Genomic DNA, 12,590 nt, shown 5'->3' on the forward strand with positions numbered 1-12,590 from the left:
ACGTGAATCATCCCTTTGTCCAGTGCCTGCGCTGGGGGGGGCTCCCCACTCGTTAATCACGGGTCGCCGCCTGCGTTATCAGGTCCGCTGTCACCCTGTTGCAGTGCTTGTGTTCAAGCCACCCTTAACGACCTCGAAGTACGAGAGTAGCGATGCGGGCAATTCGAATGTGCCGAAGAGAAGCCGTGAAGTGTGTATGTGGACAAGGAAAACAGGACGCGTAGGCCGTGTCACCCCCCGGGGTGCAGGTGTCCCCGAGGATAAGGGGGGACTGCGACCCTACTCCGAAAACAGTAAAGCATCACAAAAATAAAGGGTGACGGTTGAGCCACGTTTGAATAGAGTTGCTCTGATTCCATCTTCTAGCCAGTCTTCCCTTAAAACTATGGATGTAAAAGAAAAAAAAAACCTGAAATGCTATTTTTTTTCTTTTAAAAACATAACACATTGGATTGATTTCTTTTTCTAATTACTAGTATAATATATGAACATCGTAGACAAATTGAAAAACAGAAGAATAGCACAGGGAAGAAAGTAAAATCCATATATAATCTTGCAGCTAAAGATAATTATTCACTTGGGCGTATGTCCTTGTAGTTCTTTTATATGTAAAAAACACTTTTCACTTAAAACATTTCATAAACATATTTCAGCACTTTTAAATATAATTGTAAATTGTTTTTAAATGACTACCTAGGGTGAAACTCCTATTTTAAAACCTGTTTAAATGTGATTATATTGTGTGAAATTTATTTTTAGTAGCTTAACAACTGAGTTTATTTGTCAAATAAGATAATGTATGAGCGAAATTTTATACCACTCCTTTGTCTAGCTCCAAGGCATTCAGGAGCTGAGAGCCAATCCTTAAATTTTCAGGAATTTTGTGAGCTGGTCATGAAATCACTGGTAGCTTCGCATTGGCTATAGTTAGGACTATTTACACCAGAGAAATCAGCAAGTGCTAAAATATCAGGATTTCTTTTTAACCTCAGAGAGCTAATTTCCCAGCCCATTACTGTATATGCTGAATTGCCTTCTATACTGTTTGACTTAAAGTTTAGCAGAAAAGATGACTTCCTCTTCAATACCCGATACAGCAAGTCCTAACATTTTCATTTAATAAAGCTAAAATGAAATGGCTGTATCTTAAGACTTTAATGATTACAACCACATTCTTCTTCTGGAGAAAAAGTAAAATACTGTACCATCATCTCAGTATGTGAGGAGGCTTGCTTCTAGGATCCCTTCGGACCCCAAAATCCTTGGATGCCAAAGTCTCATATGAAATGGCATAGTATCGGCACGTCACCTATACTAATGAGTTTAAACCATCTCTAGATTACTTATAGTACTCAATTCAAGGGAAATGCTATGCAAATCATTATTACACTATATTTAGGGAATCATGACAAGAAGAGCCTGCACATACTCAGTACAGAGACAGCCATCATAGACCTAACTGCATGGTACAACAACGACCTAACACTTTTTAAAATATTTTCAATCTGCGGTTGATTGAATCTGAGGATATGGAACTCATGGATATGGAGGGCTGACTGTACCGGAGAGCTATTGACTTAAGATTTTATATAAATAGTCAATATTATATACATCTTTTTTGTTCTTCCCAAGTAAGACACATAGCTGGGCAGTTTCACTCAGGGGAACAAGCAAGGTTCCTTTGCAATCACTTTTGAACTGAGGGAAGAGCATTTATTCTCGATCTAACCCAGGCTTGTTTTGGCTTTTGACCATTAATTGTGTGGAATGAGAGCCGAGTTCCATTTGTTGGGTGTTTGGTTATCTGGGCAGCTGATCACGCTGGTCCGCTGGTCCGCTGGTCCGACTTCAGTCGAGGCCAAGCTATATAATTCTAATCTCTTCGGAATGTTTACACTTGTCTCAATTCTTGTGATAACCAACTGGGAGGCAGAGAGTGTGGGGGGAGGGGCCTGAGGAAGGGATGCGCTGTGACCCCAGCGTCATCTCAGATGGAACTGGCCTCATTTCATTCAAGTCAGCTCCTACCAACTTCTGCTAGCTTGACAGAATTAACTCTCTTTTCACCTAAACCGTGACCATCATGGTTTTAGGTATCCTCCATCTGACTAATTTCAAGTCAGAGAGATGGACGAGGTAACCCCTCGAGAGTCCTTTCAGCCTTATAACTCATGTAAGCTGAAAGGAAACGTGAAGTAACTCAAAGGAGGCAGTGAGGATCCACAAACCGACTTGGCAGCCTCGAGGAAACGGAAGAATGTAGTGCTCTTCTCAACGCCGTCACCTTCATCTCCTCCTCCCCCCCGACAGCTGTCTACTTAGAATTTTGGAGCCTTCTTGAGAATAATAGACACTTTGCAAAAGTAGCGTATGTGTTTGAACAGTATTTTCCACATCAAATACAGGAGCGTGACCATTGTGAAGAGAAATCTTACGCAGCCTTCAAAAGGTTTTCCCTGAAGGGGACCGAGGGCTGCTTCGCGACATACTGCTGCCCCGGAGGTGGCTTTTCTCTTCTTGGCGACATACTGCTGCCCCGGAGGTGGCTTTTCTCTTCTTGGCGGGCACTTCGTGGTCATTCACCCCGCACCAAGCGCTGGGCTCGGAGCGTCTCCTGTGTCCTCTCACCCAGTTCTCCCAACCCCCCCTCCCACAGGCATCACGACGCCCCTTTTACAGAAGCAGAAATCGAGACTCAGAAGCTAAATAAATGGCCTCGAGTCCCACTCCGCCGAGGACTGGACCCAGCGCTTTCTGAGCTGCAGCCGGGGTGACCCCTTGTTTCTTAGCACGGAGATGCATGCAGGGAAGTTGTATGAGGTGCCACAGTGTTAGCAGTTAGTGTCCAGAAGGGTCAAGGGTCGAGAAGTCAGGAGCTTCTCCCTTTTATTTCTTCCATAACATGAAGCTCATTGAGCCCTTTGGACATGAATTCCGTTTCCCCCTTTGTCCCTGCGGTGAGACTCTCTGGCCGCCGTAGCCGCCTGCCTCTACCCTCCGTCCGGAGGTGTGGCTGGCCCGTTTCAGGCTCTTGCCGCCGCGTGTGTCTCGGGTCTCCCTGTGGTTATTTTACTTGCACTTCCCACATCAGACGTCGTATGTTACACATGTTTGTTAGTTCATTGTCTGTTTCTCCCCTGGAGGGACATCTCCACCAGGGCGGGGGTTGCACCCGGAAGCGTTGCAGCCACATAGTGAGTGCTCATCTGATCCGAAATGAAATGAATGACCCTTGCTGCATCACATACCAATTTTCTCACATCTTCATCTCTGTCCACTCCACCGATTCTTTAATCTCCCACCAGAGCACGCTCAGGTCCCCCCTTGTCGACAGACATCCTTCCCATGGCCAGCTGGCTCACCGAACTGCCGTTCTCCTGACGTACCCCCTCTGCCCACTCGGGACCTGAGCTCTCGCCCTCGGTCGTCCACTCGGCATTTCACTGAAAGCACTCTCTTGAAGAACATCTGTGAATTCCTACGAAGTGTTCCTGTCTGCGATCCCTACAACTACCGGCAGTTTAACATTGTCTTCCCCTTTAAAATTCCCAGCTGTCTTTATTGCCGAGTGATGCTCCATGAAACGTGCAGGGGCACAATGCCACGAGGCCCAAGGTTTGCTGCAGAATATTCCGGTGAAGTAACTGCACTGCGTGGTCAACGTCCTTGATCATTGTCGATCGTCAGGGAATGGATATGGGGCTTTGTCATGTGCATGTTTGAAAATCGTTATCAAACCCCAAAACAAAATGCACTCTCGCTTTCTGTGGTCAGTGGCGTCTGACCTGCCCTCCTCATCCCTTGGTGCCCTTTTTGGCTGCTCCGCCCTGTTTGCTTCCACAGTCTCGGGTACTTCCTGCTCTGTCATGACTTCAGGGATTGTCCCTGCCTCTCTAATCCCCACAGCTCTGGTTTAGAATTTCTGATGATCTGCAGTTAACCCCTCGTCCCCACCCTGAGTGCCCTCCATGTGCACGGGACATGCTTGCTCTTAGTTCAAACCAATTGTGTCCTCTCAAAGCCCTACATAGCCCTGTCCCCTTCCTGTGCTTCCTAAATTCTCAGTGATGTGAGCCTTTTTCCTGAGTCCCAGACCCCAAACATTAAGGTAAGGGCACGTGAACTCTTCACCATTTCTCGCCCTATCTCTATTTCCATTGTCCAGACCCCTCTCTTTCCTAAAGCCTCTCATTCTGCTCCCTGTCCCCTAAGGCTTCGTTATTTCTTGCCCGAATCATTGTTTAGTTGGTCTTTATGCTTTAGCCCTTACCCCCTGATGCAGTGAACACACCACTGTCAAGTGGATCTTGCCATGTTCGGTATTACCCACAACACACGATCTCCCACTTTTCCTATCTGGCACTCTGAGCTTTTGTCAGCCACAACACTCCGTATCTCACACCTGCCCTTTCCTTATATATACAGTTCGTACTTATCCTTCAAGGTCCTGCTCGAATGCCACTTCCTCCAGGAAGCCCTTGCTGATTTCTCAGTGAGAAGTAACTTCTCCCACTCCACTCCTAAATTACTTCAGGATGTTCTTGCATCATTTTGTTTTGTATTATAGTTTTGTGGGACTCTTTCCTCTAAGACTAAGATGTTTTTCTTTCAGAGTCCTAATGTGTCGTAGGACCTTGTACGCTGGATGCTATTAATATTTGTTAGATGAAGAGCAATTTCCATCCCCTGTCTACTTTTCCAGTTATGATGGTAAATGGGAAATCCGGAAAAAAAATCTAAGCTGAGAAAATTTTTTATATGAAAGCATTCTAAATTGCTTTTAATACTCAGAATTTACAAAAACAAAACCAAAAACTACCCCCAAATGCAGAGGTGGCGTGGGGTTAAAATTCAATGCTCATCATGTAAATTGGAATTCAGGGGAAAATTACCAAAATGAACTAATTTACATGGGTAATTACCCACCTGTGATCATTCTACTGCTATCTATCTATTCTATCACCTCCCACATCAAGTTAAAAATACTTTGTATCAAAGTTTTTTTCCTAGCCAAATACAATGAATTCTTGGAATGGGCTGGAGGGAGTGGGGGTGGGGATGTGTAAACTCGACTCTGCCACTTGACTCAAGATGGGGAGTCACAGTGTGTGCTGCGGGTGAGGGTGAGAAGCCAGGAGCAGACATCACAAGACGCGTTCAAATGCGCACATCACGAAGTGGGGCGGCGGGCGGGGCGCGGCACAGATTTAGAAGTAAATGGCGTTGGAAACGTCCTGCGGCTTTCAGTGATGAGGAAAACCACGAAAGAAAACCGCGGCTTTTATTGTGGAAATCCACAAGGCACAGTCCCAAGGCGACCCGAAACATTTGCTTTCTGGGATCAGAGGACCTCGACGAGAGAGGAAGGTGTCAGGGAGGGGGGCTCTGCCTTTTTAGGACACTCGTGGTAGTGGGGGTAATAACCTCAGAGCTGGGGTCGCCTCAAGCAAAAAAGGCGTGGTTACCGACGTTCCTTAGAGTCTAGGGCGGGGGAGGAAGTGTAGCCCCTGGGATGCTCTGCGGGGGGCCAAGGTCCCTGGGGTGGGGTCTGCTGGAGCAGCCCTGGCCCACCCACAGAGCAAGGGCCCTCCCTCGGGCCCTAGCGACTCACGGGGTGAGCCAGGGGGTGGGGCATCCCTTGAGAACTTGTTAGAGATGAGTGAGGACCCTCAGGCCCTGCTCGCCGCCAGTCGCCGGCTGTGAACCAGAACCCGAGTTCAACGAGACCCTCAAGTGGTCGCCCCGCACGTTCCAATCTGAGATGCGCTGGTTTAGAGGACGGGAAGAAAATGCCCCTTTCCTGTGTTCATCTATATTGTGACGATTAATTTCTCTGAACACCGTAGTCGTTTTTTTCAGCGCCTCCGTTTGACACCTGTAAAGTAGGCTAGTATTGTTTTCAGGCTTTGAGCTGGATTTTTTTTTTTTTTCCCTAATCAGACCACAAGGGGCCGCATCTCTCCACATAAATATTCATCGCGCCCAGCGTGTCCACACCCGCAGTAGCCAATTGAGTAGCTGCGGGCGCCGCTTCCCACGGGCAGGTCGCCTCATCTCAACCTGGAGTTTATCCCTCTCCACGCTTGCAACTAAGCTGCTTAATTAAAACAACGGCCGAGTTCTCCCCGGGCCCCAGCCCCCTACTGGGTTAACACCGGGTCAGCTTATTCAGTATTCAATCCTGAAATCGTCTACACCTGCACGCCCACGAGCGTTTTTCCCAAGAGATTCGGATTTTACCCTGGGAAGGTAATCAGGTTTTTTTTTTCTTTCAGCCATTTCTTAAGTTTCCATGACTCAAGGTCGTTATCAAGTCCCCTCCCCCAATGCTTTGATGCGGCGTTTGCCAGCTCGGTTTGGCATTGCCACGGAGAGGCGTCGGACTTCCAGAGCAAGCGCATTTCTGATCACGTTGCCGTTATGTCCCAAGACTCCCCAGGAATGCGCGCCCGTGTTAATGCCATTTATTCCTTTACGAAGATCACGGAACGGTATTAGCTCTTTATGAAATGAGGCATCCAAAGCGTTTTATTCAGATTAACATATTCTCGAGAAACTTAACGTCTAATACTTCCCCCACCCTTACCCCGGGCGGGGAGGGGTAGGTCCCAAGGCCTGCGTGGAGGCCTGAAACCACTGATAGCACCGAGTCCCGCATACGTTTTCCCTTTACAGCTTCTCTTTGACGTGTCGGAATCATGGGCATCAGTCCTCTCGGCCTCCGAGGCCATTATTGGGTAAAATAAGGGTCCGCTTGGACACAGGCACTGTGATTCCACAGCAGTAGATCTGAAAATGGAGTCGGCTGCTAAGTGACTGATGGGCGGGGAGCGTCTGCACCGCAGAGGCACAGGACAAGGGGCGATGCCCGCCCCAGGAGGGTCCGGGCCGGGCGGCGTGAGGTTTCCTCATGCCGCTCAGAATGGCACGCCGTTTAGGACTTAGGAACTTATGGCCGGGATTTTCCATTTAATATTTTCGGACCACGTTTGACCTCGGGCGACTAAAACTGTGGAAAGTGAAACCCACATAGGGGCTGCTGTATATGACAGATAAAACCATTTTAAGTGAGACTTCCGTTCACCGAAACAGAAGATTTAAATATATATCTATACTGCACACACACTCGTGCATTAAATAGTTTTACTTAACAGAATGCAGCAGAGGCAAAGAGGCGGTGGTGTGAGGTCAGACCAGAAGCCTGGAGCCTTGGGGTCTGGGTCCTGCTGTGCCCCGAACTAGACAGGCAGTTCAGATTCTTGGCTTCCCGTCTCCCAGCCTGTTTCCTCATCTGTATAACAAGCAGGCCAGACTAGAATGAGCTGCTGAAGTTCCTCCTTTAATTAATCCAGTAAAAGCAATCAGAAGTAGTAAAGGCAATCCGAAGTGTTACACCGTTGTCGTTAAGCATCGATTCGAGATGGAAAACTTGATCAATAGCAAGTCGAGGCTCCTACAAAACATCTGTAATGTGAGGAAGATCAAAAATATTTTGCCCTTTGGAGAACCGAGGCCAGAAGAAAGAGGCTTCGGATAGAAGCGCCACCCACGTTTGCTGCTGCTGCTGCTGCTGCTTAATCAGCAGTTGTAGGTGGCTGGCAGGTGACACTTCTTGAAGATATTGTTGAATTAGCTCGTGGAATTTTGAATTGAATTAACACGTGGGTACACGAACCCTTTATTTAACAGCATCTCTAGTCACCACTGTTTCACCAAGAATGTTAATTTTTAAAATACGTTAGTCATTCTGCAACTACTTGAGTTGCTTTCAGTGAAGAGGATGCTCGCCCTGCTGCGGTCACTTCACTTTCGCCCGGTCTCCTGTTCCCCCACCCCCCACCCCATTCGCTGTACCCTCTTAGCAAAGCCATAACCAACCCGAACTTAAATTAGTCAGGGCTGGATGTCAGCCATAGAGCAGGGCGAGCACAATCCGGCGATGCCAGCCCGCCGGGCAGAGTTGCCAAGGCAACCGCTGTTGTCTCTCTCTCTCTCCACTTGAAGGGGAGACCTGGGAGAATCTATTTCTGACGTGGCTCTGATGAGAACCAGCGTGGGGCGAAACAGCCTGTGAATGAGGAGACTTGGTTCTAGCCCTGTTTTTTTTTTTTTTTTTTTCCCTCTGTAAGAATACATCTTATTCACATTTATTTTCTCTCGTTGTGAAATGAGGATTTGAATTGAACTATTTTCTGGTGGGCAGTCCACAGCATGTTTAACATATACATAACCCACTAGTCTGACAATCTTCCAATGATTTAGAAGAGAATCTCACAGGAAAAAGAATTTTTTTTTTTTCCCCGCTAAATGGGGGTAGGATTAGCTTAAGCCGAGATGCAGAGAAAAAGGGCAAGGAATAGCTAGCTTCCAGCTGGAACAGTTCCCGTCTTCAGTGTTTTTCTCATTGTCAGTGAGACTGTAAAATTTATTGTCCAAACCTGGGCACATGACAGCATGAAAGGGGGAGATTTAATAATTAAGCTGGGATGACAGACATAAAGCGACCCGGGCAAGGCGGCATGTACGTCACCCTACCTTCTGCGCCTCACGGCGAGAAGTCGTTGGAACGAAGATCCTCTCAGCTAAGAGAGTTTGAAAGTCGCTTGGCGTGAGTGAAAAAGATTCCAGGTCGTCTGATGAGATTCAGTCAGGTGGGAGCAAAACTGGGTCTGGAGAGCCGTGGGCGGGTTTGAACAGCAGCTCAGGGAAACCGAGGGAGAGGAACAGAAGGGACCGAGAGGCCTGGGTTGGGTCATCTCTGAGGGAGCACAGTTGGGGGTGGCCCCAGTCAGCATTTGTGACTTTGTCCAGTAAAGAGCATAGTCATTACGATTTACATTTGAGCAGGAATCCATAAGGTTTCCGGGGAAAGAAATCCCAACATGACAAACATGAAAACAGTGCTCGTGGTTTATGATTAATCCTGTTTCATAAAGAAATTCCCTAAAAGTGGGCCTCAATAAGCTTAGGAAATGTGTTTATTGTTATCTTCACAGAAGTACACTGAGTTTACCTTACATAGCAAGTTAATTATAAGATAAAATAAACAAAAAAGGCTGTCATTGTATAATTATTAAATATACTGACTTCAGGTGTAAACACATGTTTGTTCTTAAACCAGATGAGTTTCCTGATGAAATAATCTTAAAACTTTAAAAAGCAGGTCTTCGTCTGTTCAGGCTGCTCTACCGACATGCCATCGGCTGGGAGGCTTGTGTAGGACAGGAACGTGTTTCTCACACAGTGGTGGGTGCCGAGAGCCACTATCGGCCACCAGCATGGCTGGTTCTGGCGAGGGCCCTCGGGGCTGTGGAGGCCGTTTTCTCGTATCCTCACGCGAGGGAGGCAGGATGAGGAGCTCTCTGGATCCCTTTTGTGAGGGCACTAATTTTACTTAGGCGGGCTCTACCCTCAAGACCGAATGACCCCCCAAAGGCCTCGCCCTCCTAACACCACCACGCTGGAGGGCAGGGTTTCAGCATGTGGATTTGTGGAGACACAAATGTTCAGTTCATTGCTAAGTACAGAGGAAGTTTATTTTCATTGTAGAAAAATTAGAAAATACAGGTAAATGAAATGGAGGCAATAAAATCATCTCTAACCCAAGCATCCATAAACAGCCACTATTAATATTTTAGTAGATATCCTTCCACACTGGTTCCTATGTACTTTATTTATACATATAATTATAAAAATGATAGCTATAATAATAATTTTATTGTTAGTATATCATGAACAGTTTTCCATGTCAATAAACATGCTTTCAGAACATTGTTTCACGGACCGTATAATATCTCTCATGGTATTAAAGAGCTCGTTTAACCAAACTCCTGGCATTAGGGATGAGGCCGTTTCTAGATTTTCGTGTCATGAACACTGCGACCGTGAATGTCCTCTTCTGAAATCTCTGTGCCCACGCAAAGGGTGAACCCTGGGAGGGTGACTTCAGTGGGGCCACTGAGACCCGTCAGGTCTGGGCTGTTTGTGATTCGGCTGTGGAGTGAACACACAAGAGCAATGGAAGAGAAGACATGGGTTCCACACCCACCCAGACATGTCACTGTGAGCCTATGTCACCTCCTCCGCGAACTTGCCCCCTGGAACCGGACGGCTGTAAGGATTAGACAGGGTAAGGGTGCGAAATGCCGCTGCGAGTCATCCAGACGTTTACTTTTATAGGGATTTATTATTTTTCTTCTCAAAATGCTATTTTAAAACTTTCTGTTAAGTCCGCGGAAATGATTTCCAATTTTTGACATCCTCCAGGAAAACCGAGTTTTTGGTGAACCAATAAGCAAGCATCGGGCGGTTAGGAAGTCGCGGTGCTGGGGAGGAGCTGCCCGGCGTGTCTCAGGCTAACGAGGAGGCGCCCCGAGTAGTTCCCTCTGTCCGCGCGCACCGCGCTCTCCGTCCAGTCATCGGCCGCAGGACACTCCGGCTCTTGGCTTTTGTGAATGATAATGCCGCGACGATCACGGGAAGGTACATGGATCTTTAAAAATAAGTGTTTTCAGGTGAAATAAGTCAGACAGAGAAAGACAAGAACCATAGGATTTCACTCATGTGGGATGTAAAACGGAAAGGAACAAACGAACAAAGAAACAAACAAACTCATAGATACAGACGACAGAATGGCGGTCGCCAGAGGGAAGCGGGGTGGAGGGAAGAGGAAGAGGGTGAAGGGGGTCAGATATGTGGTGACGGAAGGAGCCTAGACGTGGGGTGGTGAGCACATGACATATCACAGAACTGTACACTTGAAACATATGACGTCATTAACCAATGTCACCTCAATAACTTTAATTTTTAAAAAAATATAAGAGAGAGAGAGAGAAAAAAGTCTGCCTGCCTCCCAGACTATCACAAACTGAAGGCAGAGGGAGCACAAGGCTGGCAAAGGAAGTGACGCTTGCCCTGTGACCCCGGGGGAGTTCATGGCCCTTGCTCCCTCTCCCTCCCAGGAGGCCGCTGTGAAACTGGAGAGTGATTATTAGGGCCGATGTGAGTGATCAGGGCTGATCCTGTGCAGCCTGAAAGAGACAGAGGCCAGCCTGCTGTCCAAGATAACAACAGTTGTTGGAAGAGAAGTCCGGGGGAAATATTTTAATAAAGAATCCTGGGAATTCCAGTTCCAGTTAGGAGAAGGTGGAGAGTAGGGAGCATGAATGGAAATTCGCAGCCTGAATCAACCCCAAAGAGACACTCCTACAGCTGGAAACCGTGCTTGCCTCCCACGTAGCTGTCACTCATCCACGCGGTGGGAAAACAGAGAGGAAATTCCACTCCCCAAGCATGAAGGGATCTACAGCCTTCCCTCCCTCTGACCTGCATCTACGGCCACCAGTGCACAGGTCCGGTAGTGGTCGTTGTAGGGGCACCATTCACGTGGTGGACTATGGGACACCCAAGGGCCATTTTCCTTTTGTTCTCCTATGCCTGCGGGAGATGCAGGCCCATGGATGCTCATTGTGTGCTGAATGGATGCGTGAACAGCCTAGGACACAGATCAGGGAGGCTGAATATCTCCCACCCATGAGACATTTTGGTACCACCAGCCCGCCAATGATGCAGCTTGTAGGAATTTTTGGTAATGCTCAGAGTCCCTAAAGAAAACAACCTTTATTCTTGCCTCCAAAGGAAGACATCTTGGGTTAAAAGGAAACGGGTAAAACCAAAATTGTGAGGACAACAATTTTGAGTTCCCAGAAAGGCACGTTGTAAAGATAACATCTTAGTATTCTTCCTTGGAGAGGTCCAAGAACTTGAACTCGGCGTGCCGGGAGGTCAACTTAGGCAAGAAAGGCAGAAAGGAAAGGCTGTTTGTGGCAGTAGTTGTGCTGGGACTGGGGACAGGGGTGTACTTCTGCGGGCGCAGAGACCAACAAGTGCTGGGTTTTTTGAAGATCTGTCTTTGCGTAGCTGTCGATATCTCTGTAGCAATTATTTTAAGTTCTCCCAGCTATTTTAAGTATGACGTATCATGCTGACCAAGTCGCTGTTCCAGCCCATTTCCCCAATTTTTAAAACTAAGTGATGAAAGTGCGGAAGAAGGGGAGTCCTACTAGTAAAAACGAATTTTATTCTAGCTGCTATTTAAATCCAAGGAAAGGCCAATAGTACCTGATAAACATAAGAAGTAATAGTCCATCATGGACCATAAATAGGAAAACGTGGCCACTTCTGAGACTCATTATCCCCATGCACATGTAGGGACGGTCTCCTGCCTTCAGAAACTGGAGTCTGGAGAAAGGAAGGCATTAGTTTGGAGTAGAGAGCTAACTTTTTGGGTTGCATTCAAATATCAAGTTTCTATTTTTGTTTGATGACTTCATATTTTTTTTTTTTCCATTGCTGACAAATCATTGAGGGAGAGACAGATTTTATTTGGGTTTATTCTCTTAAATGAGAAGTTCAAGGAGAGAGAGACAGAAGCTCCGTTTGGGGGCTGAGAAGTTAAAGGTCACGTTTTGAGCTTCCTAGACTTGGCATAAGGTGCTTAAGGGAAATCTTTTCTTAAGGAAAAGTGGTGGTTAGTGATCTAAGAATTCGGGGTTAGTCAACTTGAAGAGTGGGAGCGTGGGAAGAGAGCA

The sequence above is a fragment of the Rousettus aegyptiacus genome, unplaced genomic scaffold, assembly GCF_014176215.1.
Source record: "Rousettus aegyptiacus isolate mRouAeg1 unplaced genomic scaffold, mRouAeg1.p scaffold_m13_p_4, whole genome shotgun sequence".
Lineage (NCBI taxonomy): Eukaryota > Metazoa > Chordata > Mammalia > Chiroptera > Pteropodidae > Rousettus > Rousettus aegyptiacus.